The 12,292-nt window shown below is 33.0% G+C and overlaps 1 long non-coding RNA gene across 1 annotated transcript; it reads right to left on the bottom strand.

The window, feature by feature from the left end:
• Nucleotides 1–7,482: 7,482 nt before the first annotated feature.
• Nucleotides 7,483–10,266, bottom strand: LOC145824531 (uncharacterized). The gene is made up of 3 exons (XR_014366251.1): nucleotides 9,964–10,266; nucleotides 7,849–7,894; nucleotides 7,483–7,757 (listed from the first exon to the last, which is right to left on the bottom strand). It is a non-coding gene; the product is annotated as an uncharacterized LOC145824531 (long non-coding RNA).
• Between the last annotated feature and the right edge of the window lie 2,026 nt (nucleotides 10,267–12,292).

Below are 12,292 nucleotides of genomic sequence, written 5' to 3'. Positions count from 1 at the left end.
GATGGTAATTTTCTGTTGTGTTTGAGAATAAATCATTGGAATTGTAAACCACTTATTGTTATGATTGCTGTTGTCTTTCGAGCATGAGAACTGTTATAGGATTGTTCCAATTGTTATTGAATTGATGCTTATGATTATCATATTAGTGGTTGTTGGTATTGTGGCATTGGCCCATGGAAAATTTTGATGATGGTAGTGGAAAGTTGTAAGATTGAGAACTCCAAGCTATAATTGAATTGTTGTAATTATGGATTCATTATTGTCATTGTATGGTTGTTATCACTTAGAACCCTTTTATTGTTGAATTGCCTTTATACATTGGAGGTGGTTGGGAAAAGGTATGGCCGAATTTCGAGGGCAAAATTTCCTAAAGGGGGAAGATTGTGATGTCTTGGGTCTTGGACTTGACTGGTGTTGAGTACTAAGATACTGTGCTTTACTTTCAACATTTTGTTCATCATATTGGGTCATTGAGAATTCTTTTCTGCTCTTACTTAACCTCTCTTAATATTCCTGCGTTAAAAATTTTGAGTTTTGGGCAGTGGAACTTGTTTCAGTGTACAAAATCAATTTCTGAGCTTCTAGGCAAAACCGCTCGTGTGGATTTGGCAACCGCTCGAGCGGATTCACACAGGGATTTCTGGATTTTTTGGGTAGAAAACCGCTCGTGCGAATTCTAGATTCCGCTCGAGCAGATTTTGTGAAAATTTCTAGGTTTCTCTCTGGACCAAACCGCCCATAGAGCATCAGAATTCGCTCGTGCGGATTTGGAATTCTGGTCATGTTGAATTTGAACCGCTCGTGTGGATTTCAGTGCGTATGTCTCGAATTTCGTGCTCCTTTCCTCAAAATTGATACCAAAAACGTGTTTGACACACTTTTTCACTTCTCTCTCTCTCTCTCTCTCTCTCTCTCTCTCTATACTTATCTTTTCTTTTCCTTCTCTCTACAAACACGCCCAAATGCAAACTTTTCTCTAAGATTTAGCAAAAATCTTCTAGGATTTGTGAGGGCTTTTTACTCCAAATCGAACAGGGTGACGAGGGCTACGTTTACACCGATTGAATCAAGTTTTCATCAACATTAACTTTAGGGTTTTCATCTCATTTCTCTTCCAAGCTTGAGGTAATGATATTCTTAGAATTATATATATGTTTTTGTAAGTATGTGCTTGTTTGGAGTATTTCTTACATGTTTGGATCATGAGTTTGGGTTAATGAACCCTAGGTGATATTAGAAGTAGATTTTCTCGAATCTTTTGTGAATATGAGCTATGTTCTAAAGTGTGGGTGTTATTTTGGAAAAAATCTTTTCAAAAATGGAACAAAACCTAAGTCTTTGTGAAAACCCTAGAAATTAGGGATTTGGGGGAAAAGTTGAGATATTGCGAAATTCATGCTTGATAAATTGTTATGTGAATAAATGATGGAAGAAGTTTCTAGTTGTATCAAATAAGGAAATTTTATGAGAAAATGAGAATTGTTGGTTTGGGAAGCTTAAGGAATACCTTATTTGTTGTTTGTCTTGGAAAGACCAAATTTCATAAATGATTATTAATATGTGAAAAATATATGAATGATGATATTGTTATATTATCTCTTGTAAAATGTATTATGATGTTACATTGATAAGAGATGTGAAAATTTGATCACAATGGAGGATTGTGTGGTGGAATTAAAAATGAAACTATATTAATGCATTGTTACATTTTGCATTGCTATTTCATTAAATCATTATTGCACTTGATTTTGAATCTTGTATTAGAAAATTATTACTTTGAGAAGGAATTATTTTTGTGAAACAAGATCATTTTGATTTGTTTTAAGGTAAATACATTGATAAATCCAAATAGGGGGTTTAGTTTGATATTAGTTAAGTTGGCCTGAGTGTCCATGGTGAAAGATCGAAAACACGCACAGAAGAGGTACCACATGTCGTCCGGTTAGCAACTGGTAAAGTGGTGATTGGTAGTGGTCGATATGCCTACTTTCAAACACCAACATGGGGTTTACCTGAGTCGTATTTACAACCCTTAAACTGCATTGAAGTTATTGAATTGTCATGTTTCAAATTGTATTAAGCAAAAGATATTTTTTTCAAAAGATAGAGATATATGTTTTGAGCATGGCATGACATATGCATTCATCTCAAGAGGCTATATAAAATGTATATATTTTGTTAAAATCTTCCTCCTAGGCTTTTTCCTCACCCTATGGGATTTTGTACAGGAAAGGATGTGGTGATCTCGCTGAATTAAAGGCATAGAATGTATTTTGAGAGCATAAGGCTCTTTTCTTTTGTTGTAATTATTTTTGACAAGCCAAAGGCTTTACATGTATGGGTTTTGAAAAACCATTTTTGTGTAACTGGGCTTAAGCCTTGAAATTTGTAGCCCTTGAGGGCATTGAATTGTACTTGACTTATTGTGCCACATGCTATAGATTTATATTCTATGAATGTTGAATGTATAATTGCATATGGAGTATTTTTAGCAAATCTCTAAAGTTTAATGAATACAAATGTTAGAGATTGGTGATGATATTAAGGATGAGGCTTTATATTCGTATTCTTTAAGAAATTGAAACTATTAATTTTGTAAAACAAGATTGTTGTTGTTGGAAGATAATGAGTATATTTAGCTTATTTTCGTTGGGGAATTACAAACCTTTCAGCCGTGATGTCTGAAACCAACCTTGTCTGAAATCTCAAAGAAAGGTGGGTGGACACTAGTGCTACTTGTCACATCTATACTGTCAAAAAGATGTTCTCCTCCTATTCTCTGGTGGAAATGGAAAACAACTATTCATGGGCAACTCCTCAACTTTTAAAATCAAAAGACAAGGAAAGGTTATTCTGAAGATGACTTCTGGAAAGGAACTCACCCTCAACAATGTGCTTCATGTACCAAACATTTGCAAGAATCTTGTTCCCAGATCTTTGTTGAGCAAGAACAAGTTTAGGCTAGTTTTTTAGAGTGACAAATTTGTACTTACCAAAAACGGGATATATGTAGGAAAATATTACATGAATAATAGTCTTTTCAAAACGAATGTAATGACTATTGTATCTTCTATGATTAATAAAAATACATCTTCTTCTTATCTGCTTGAATCTTCAAATTTATGGCATGGTAGACTAGGACATGTTAATTATGGATCTTTGGGTAGATTAATTAATATGGAATGTTTACCTAAATATGAAATTGATCCAAATCATAAATGTAAAATTTATATTGAGGCAAAATTAATCAAAACTCCTTTTAATTCAATGGAAAGAAGTACTGAACCACTTGAATTAATTCATAGTCACATTTGTGATTTTATATCAATTCAAACTAGATGTGGGAAAAAATATTGCATCACTTTCATAGATGACTATACTATATATAGTTATGTTTTTTTAATTCGAATCAAGGATGAGGTTTTGAAAACTTTCATTCAATATAAGAATAAAGTTGAAAATCAACTTAGCAAGAAAATTAAAATTCTAAGAAGTGGTAAAGGTGGTGAATATGAATCACCTTTTGGTGATTTTTGTAAAGAATATGGAATAATTCATCAAACCACCGCTCCTTACTCACCTCAGCAAAATGGAATTGCTATAAGGAAAAATAAGACTTTAAAAGAAATGATGAATGCCATGTTAATAAGTTCTAGATTATCTCAGAACTTGTAGAGAGAAGCAATACTTTTTGCTAATTATATTCTTAAAAAAGTATCCCAAAAGAAAGTGAATCAAACACCTTATGCAATGTGGCATGGGAGAGTACCATCCTACAAATACTTAAAAGTGTGGGGATGTTTGGCTAAAGTGGCTATTCTTAGTCCTAAAAAAGTAAGATAGGCCAGAAAACAGTTGATTGCATATTCCTCGGTTATGCCAAGAATAGTAATGCATATCAGTTTTTGATTTATAAGTCAAAACACTCAGAAATGCATGTAAATACTATTATTGAATCTAGGAATGCATCGTTCTTTGAACATGTGTTTCCTAATAAAATTGAACAAGAGACTAGTACTAACAAAAAATCTTATGATGTTATTACTAGTCATGATCAAGAAAAAGATCAAGTATAAGAGCAAAAGATAGATTTAAATGAAAAAGAAGAACCTAGACGTAGTAAACGTGTTAGAACCTCAAAATATTTTGGTCTAGATTTTCTAACAATTTTGTTAGAAAATAAGCCTTTAACTTTTAAAGAAACTATGTTCAGTCCTGAGGCTCCTTTATGGAAAGAGGTTGTAAATAGCGAAGTTGAATACATCTTGCAAAATCACACATAGGAATTGGTGGATTTTCCACCAAGTTGTAAACCTCTTGGTTACAAGTGGGTTTTCAAGAGGAAAATGAAAGCAGATAGATCAATTGACAAATACAAGGTAAGACTTGTGGTCAAAGGATATAGACAAAAAGAAGGCCTTGATTACTTTGAAACACCAGTTACTAGAATAACATCCATTAAAATGCTAATTGCCATTGTATTTTTATACAAATTAGAAATTGATGTGAAAGCAACTTTCTTAAATGATGAGTTAAATGAAAAAATCTACATGGAATAACCAGAAGGATTTTCTGTTCTAGGGAAAGAAAATAAAGTGTGTAAATTGGTTAAATCATTATATAATTTAAAACAAGCGCCAAAGTAATGGTATGAGAAATTTGACAAGGCAATAATGCCAAATGGATTTAAAATTAATAAATGTGACAAATGTATTTATGTTAAAAACACAAACAAAGGTTATGTTATAGTATGTCTTTATGTTGATGATATGCTCATCATAGGTAGTAATAACGACATGATTAAAACTGTCAAAAAAATATTAAATAAACATTTTGACATGAAAGACATGGGGATTGCTAAGGTAATTCTTGGTATGAAAATTACTAAAACATCATAAAGATATGCTTTGTCACAATTACATTACATTAAGAAAATACTTGACAAATTTAGCAAATATGATAATCGTCTTACTAGAGCACCTGTGGATGCTAATTTGTTCCTTTCTAAGAATGTACATGAAAGTATTTCTCAGTTAGAGTATGCCCAAATTATTGAAAGTTAATGTACTTGATGAACTACACTCGCCCAAATATAGCTTATGCAGTAAGTAAATTAAGTGGGTGTTTGGGAAGTGGTTATTTTTTAGGCTTTTTGGCTATTTTACTATTTTAGTAGGCTATTTTAGTTTTTGTGTTTGGGAAGATGGGATGAATTTTTATTGGAGTTATTGTATTGAAAAATGTGTTTGAAATGATGGTGTAATGTAAAATGACCAAACTACCCATACAAAAAACAATATAATACAAAAGGTAGCCTATGACGTTCTCTTTGCTTATCTATTTTTACAACCCCATCTATCTAATAAAATTTCTCGATCAAAAGACCCATGTCAACTTCAGACGAAGTAGCTAACGGCGGAGGGCCAGGGTCTTCTAACTTCGATGGCCGAGGGCGGTGCATTCGCACGCCGATCATCTGCGCCGCCAAGGTTTTCCAGTTCACTTGCGAGCTGGGCCACAAGTCCGACGGCCAGACCATCAAGTGGCTCTTCCGCCAAGCTGAGCCATCTATCATCGCCACTGGCACCAGCACAACTCCGGTGAACTTCTCCACCGTCTCAGTCTCCATTAGAAACTCCTTAAACTCCTCAATCTCTACCTCACTCAATCAGTTCATGAATTGTATAGCTAGATTGATCAAGTCAAGAAATGAAAAAAGTAAAGGGATCAAACCAATAATAAGATCAAGTTAAAAAATGAAAAAGGTTCTGGTCAAAAACAACCCAACCCAACCGAACCCAATAATCAAATCTTTTCTTTCTTTCTTTGTTTTTAAACTTCTGAAGCAATACTTGTAGAACCCTCGATGTCACAGATGATGAGCAGAGCAAGTGTTCTAGAGAGAGAGAGAGAGAAAGAGAGATACAAGAAGAGTAAGGCAAAGTCAAACAGAGATGGTCTTTAGACGACAATTCCGCTGGAGAGAGGTACAATGGTGTTCTTCAAACCCTCTGTTCAGACTCAAATGACAGATGGTAAAGATGAGAGAGATAAAAGCCTCTTCATCAGTTGTCCCTCGATTTTTTTGATATGAGATACATCTGGGTAAAAATGTCTTTTTATCAACATGGTGACATCCAGCTGGCCACAAACCTTGGTACCTCAGATACAGTAGGCTACATGGCTTTTTTAGTAAAATAGGCTAAAATAGCCTAACCCATGGGTTGCCAAACACCATCTAGTATATATACGAGTAATCCAATAGTAGAACACTAGAAAGCTATTATAAGGGTTCTAAGATATCTCAGATTTACTCGTAGCATTGGGCTAAACTATACTAGATATCTAGCGGTGCTTAAAGGACACCATGATGCAAACTAGATATCAAATACTAGAGACTCAAAATCCACTAGTGGATATGTCTTTACTCTTGGTGGTGCGACTATATCTTGGAAATCTTCCAAGAAGACTTGGATTGCTAGGTCTACTATGGAATCAGAGTTTATAGCATTAGACAAAGTTAGGAAAGAAGCAGAATGGCTTTGTCACTTCCTTGAAGATATTCTAATGTGGCCGAAACCTATGCCTGCTATATGCATACATTGTGATAGTCAATCGACAATAGGTAGAGCACAGAGTCATATGTATAACAGTAAGTCACGACATATTCGTCGTCGACATAACACTGTGAGACAACTACTCTTTAATAGAATTATTTCCATTAAATATGTGAAGTCTAAAGACAACATAGCGGATCCACTAACCAAAGAGTTAGCAAGAGAGTCAGTTCAAAATTTATCGAGGGGAATAAGCCTTAAGCCTATTTAATAATAATTACCACAATGGCAATCTAACCTAGTTGACTGGAGATCCCAAGATCTAGGTTCAAAGGGACAACCGACACTACTACAAAAACAGATAAAGATCACACTTTTTTTGTGTGATGTATGTTATTTAATCACACCTTTTAATTTTTATTAAAGTGTGATCTTTGGGAGTGTGATTAAAAGGGGTCATTTTTAATCACACTTTTTAAGTGTGATTAATAACATTTAGATCACACCTTTTAAGTGTGATTAAAAATATATAGATCACATCTTTTAAGTGTGATTAATAACATTTAGATCACACCTTTTAAGTGAGATTAAAAATATTTAGATCACATCTTTTAAGTGTGATTAATAACATTTAGATCACACCTTATAAGTGTGATTAAAAATATTTAGATCACGCCTTTTAAGTGTGATTAAAAATATTTAAATCACATCTTTTAAGTGTGATTAATAATATTTAGATCACACCTTTTAAGTGTGATTAAAAATATTTAGATCACATTTTTTAAATGTGATTAATAACATTTAGATCACACCTTATAAGTGTGATTAAAAATATTTAGATCACGCCTTTTAAGTGTGATTAAAAACATTTAAATCACATCTTTTAAGTGTGATTAATAACTAATAAAATCTATGATAAAAAAATGGTTCGACATATTTGAAAAATAATCAATATTATTTTTGTACGCACATTTGAAGAATGTAATACACACTATATCTATACTTTGAATCATAGCCACATATTAAATGGAATAACGTCATATATTTCATAAATGAAAATTAAATGTTCAAAAGTATATACAAAGGAATTAAAAAAAAATTAACTATGCTTACATATATTAAAAAATGAAAAAAACTTTCAAAAAACTAAGTTCTTTAATTCTTTGACCATATTTTGCATCTCTCCAAGAAATTTCTAACCTGAAAAATAAAAACACAAATTAATTCAGAAACTGCAGTAGCATATGAATAAACTAAATATTTATATTTATAGAGACTATTCTAGTCTTACCAAAGATACCGTCGGACTTTTTCTCATCATACCAACTCTTCATCTCCTGCTTCAATAGAAAAAGAATAACCACTTTGATTGAATAATCAATTCTCATGGAAAAAATAGACCAAATATCTTAAGATAGCTGAATATGAACTATGACTACAGGGCAACAATGCTCTGGAGAAGGAACAGGGTTGTGCAAACATTTTATTCGTGCCCTTAAATATGGGAAAACTCTGTGTTAAAAGATTTCAGCAGTTAACTCATCATCAGACATGAACATGCAGAAAACAAATTAATAGCCAGAAGAGTGTTGTCATCTGCATTTAAAAATAAATAATTATTCCAAGACATGAACTTGAAGAAAACAAATTGCTCCATTTCTTAAACCACATAAAACAATCGGTCCCTGCAACAAGAGATGAGTTTGTTACATTGAAATCATATAGTGATAGTCACTTAACCACAGACAAAGGTCATGTAATGATAATAGATAAAAAAATATCAAATAAAAAATGTAACGATAATATATAAAAGTACAGTAATGCCATTTATAAATCTTGAGATGAGCTCATACAAAATAAATGATTTGAATCACCAAGATAAGCTCCAAAATAAATCTACCAAAACTTAATAATCTTTATCCAATCAAATCACTAACTAGAGAGAACCTATCTCCTATTAAATAGCATTTTACTCATAAACTAATGAAGACAAATGGCACCAACCAATTCTAATTATAACTTGAGATGAAACATAAAAAAAACGAAAACACAAAAAACAAAAGTAGGAGGATGATCATGATCATTGTGAGGAGAAGTGTGGGTGTGGAAAAGTGGAAATAAATTAGGGGATGCCAAAGGCAAATCTAATCCAAAGAAAAAAGAGCTAACTTTAGGCACAAAAGAAAAGGGGCAGGTGGACTAAAGTTGCCTAACCAGAAACCAATAATGGAGTTATTCTGAAATATTATTTACACGTTTGACAAATCATAGCATAGTCTAACCAAGTATACCTTCACTATTATCCATCCAAAAATACCAATCTCCTCAAAGCACAGACCAACTACCTATCAGCAGTCATTCATAAAACAGAGCCCCAGATCATCAACCTGGAACTACCTACCGAAACTTCCCACAAATCTGATTTTTGATTAATTTGATACCAAGTCATGTACTGAAAATAAGGCACCTTAACCTATGTCCCCCAACCATCCAACTATGTACCTAAATTCGAATGAAATCAATCGGGTTTGACTATGTATCATAGAATGTATATAGGTTGCTGCAGATTTTAAGAACTCTCAACTTTAATGCATCATGAAATGTATATGCCTTTATTCAAGCTTGCAATTATTTCATGTTCATGATTATAAGATTACTATGTCTAGGATAATATGATTTCTTCTATCCTTTTAAAGAAGCCAACCTTGAATTCAATTTTTGTTTGTACCCTACTGAGTTGAAAAAAGAAAATGAGCTTTTAACCTATACTTTGTTTTTTAAATTACAAATACATAAGCTAGATGGAAAGAATATAGTACAAGTTGATAAACAATGGAAAGAATACATAAGCTAGATGGGAAGAATATAGCTTTTAACCTATAGTCTGTGTTACAGCTCTTTGAACTTCAAGGTGTCAAGCAATTAAAGGGACTGTCAGTTTATAATATCCTCTTTTTAAAGTGACTGTCTTCTATCCTCTCTTTTTTTTTTTCTTCTTTTTTCCTTTTTTTGATCCTTTTAGTATTTTGCCTTTAATCAGAAGGAGAATAATTGTAAGGTAAAAAAGTTCCTTCACAATAACACCCAGAGGATACCTTAAGTCTCCTACTTATTATTGCCAACTAAGGCTCTACGGACATTCAATTAGAATACACATTTTGCACCATAATATATATATATATATATATATATATATATTTCACTACACACTCATATACTTGAAAACCAAAAGAAAATATTAAATATATAGGTTGCTGCTACTATATACACAGAGTCATACTTCAATACTAACAAATTTTTTATCATAATCACTCCAAAAAGAGAAAGCATGAAGTAACTACTCAACATTGATTACAGTTTCAAGAGCAAAAATCAAATTGTTCTATACAAAGGATGAAACACTTACCAATATCAGCTGTTTGCAAAGATGGAGATGCATTCACAGGAGATAAACCTGCAGATGCATCCATAGGAAATGGAGCTGTTGACATGTGAGCTGGGACCTCAATCGGGTTTGCCTCTGACAGTGAAGTCGTCGACCTCCTCTTATTGGCTTGCCCATGTGGCATCCGTGTAGTCTTTGTATGTAACAAATGAATTGTAAGCAACTAGAACCAAAAATTTAAAATGCATGACAATTCGTGAAATTATAAGATAACCTAATAGTCTAATATTAGAACCACATTACAAGTCATGAAATTATCAACAAAAACATCAAGAACCAACAAGAAAAGAAGCTGCTGTTGTAGAAAAGAAGAGAAAAGAAGAGAAAAATATTAAGAACCAACAAGTTGCTGTTGCAACATGAAGCTGCTGCTACAGCAAGTTGTTGCCACAATGCACAAAGAACCAAATACAAGCTGTTGCTGCCCCAATGATGCAACAAAGAGCAGGACAAAGAGCTGTTACAATGCACAAAGCTGCCACAGCTGCAGCTGCCACAAAGAGCTACTATTGTACATGACTATTGCGACGGGGCAATTTTGTATGGATGGTTGCTTGCTGAACATTAGAGCCTTAAAAGTTCATATAATTTCAATTTCAAGGCATCATAAAGGAAGTCTGCTTTACTAGTACCCTCTTTTAAAAACCTTGATTGTTCTTTGTGGAAACTTACTGGATTAAGATAAATTGCTAAGAAATTGTTATTATTGGGATAAACGCAATCAATTTTTTCCTTTTAAATCCTTGATATAAGCCTTAACTACTACATAATACTTTGAAGTTACTTCTAGACATTCATGCTGTTTTGGAGATGCATGGCATCCAGCATAAGTTGTGTATAACAAAAGCTTATCAGAGCCAAACACCATAGTTCATATGCACATGAAGCTGCAAGGCCACTTACAGGCCACTTACATTTCTATCTTTGGGAATGATCATAGCATAGGACTATAGCAGCAGGTATAAGATAAAGACAAAGAAAAATCATCGAGAAGATATAATCATACGACTACACCACACGCCACAGCTCACCACAACTGTAATTTTACAACACATTCTTTAGTCGAATTCTGTCATCAAAAGATTTTTATCCAAAGAAAATCTGATTAAAAATGTATCAAACATTTGCCAATACAATGAGTCTATCCCATTTATGCTCAAGCTCCATATTTAACTATGAAATAGTTTGAAATCCAAATAATACATCCTATTCCCATAATGCAACATTTACCAACATATTAGGGTTTGACTTTACCACAATATTCTATAATATTTCTTCAACAAGGCAATCACCACCAAGAGGTGACCATCGACAATGTTTTTCAAATAGTATCTTATTATCAATGTGAAGGTTGTTCACTTGTATGATGTTCCTTCTTTTTTCATCCATTTCAGCCATGGTCTTTCCGGAAAAAAAAAAAGGGCCTAAATTACAATTATCTGAAATTTTCCTGCAGTAACATGATGAGATGGCTGTAACAAATTTAGAATTCCTGACTCGTTATCTGAGAAGATAATGTTTCCATTACTGGTGCTATTACTATATTTGTGGCAGTTGGGACAGAAGATTGGGCAAGTTCATGAAGTCTATGAGGAGGAAGAAAAGCAAAACTGTTGAAAGGATTTGATCTTTAAAGGTAGTGGCTTGTCAAATAGACTCTCCTAAACAGATATATATATATATATATATATGTTTTCAGCTTAAAGATGCCAAGAGCCACTTGAAACTCAGATTCTGCTATAAGAAGAGCACAATTTCCAAACAACTTGAAGAAACTCCCAAAATTGGTTCCAAGTGCAACAAGCCAATCCAAGCAAATAAATCATCATTTCATGAGTGTGCATAAAACTAGGGCTAACCTTAAGTTATATTCTACTTGCCAATCCTTGAATCACTATGTGGTCTCTTGAAGGTGGTTGCTCACTAGGCAAGAACATATTTTCATCTAACAGTGCTCTATTTTGAGCTTTTATTCATTTTTGAGTATTTGATTGATGTTAGGGACCCAAAAAAGTCATGAAGACTAAAATATTTGTAAACTAAAATGATCCATAAGAGTGGATTTGTAATTATCATGGGACTCGCAACTATTAGAACTAAAAGAATATAGTTCATTTGGCTTGAGACAAAGCCTATCTGTTGATACAGTTTATAAATCAATCTGAAAGTCTATGTATAAAAATCAAATGATAGAGATTAAAAAAAATAAAAATCAGAATGTCTATGTATGAAAATCAAATGATAGAGATATAGATATAGACATAGATATGGATTCTTCACAAAAAATAGA

Source organism: Camellia sinensis, chromosome 4 (assembly GCF_055761805.1).
Source record: "Camellia sinensis isolate YWXY chromosome 4, ASM5576180v1, whole genome shotgun sequence".
In the NCBI taxonomy this organism is placed as follows: domain Eukaryota; kingdom Viridiplantae; phylum Streptophyta; class Magnoliopsida; order Ericales; family Theaceae; genus Camellia; species Camellia sinensis.
This window is presented reverse-complemented; position numbering and strand designations above follow the sequence as displayed.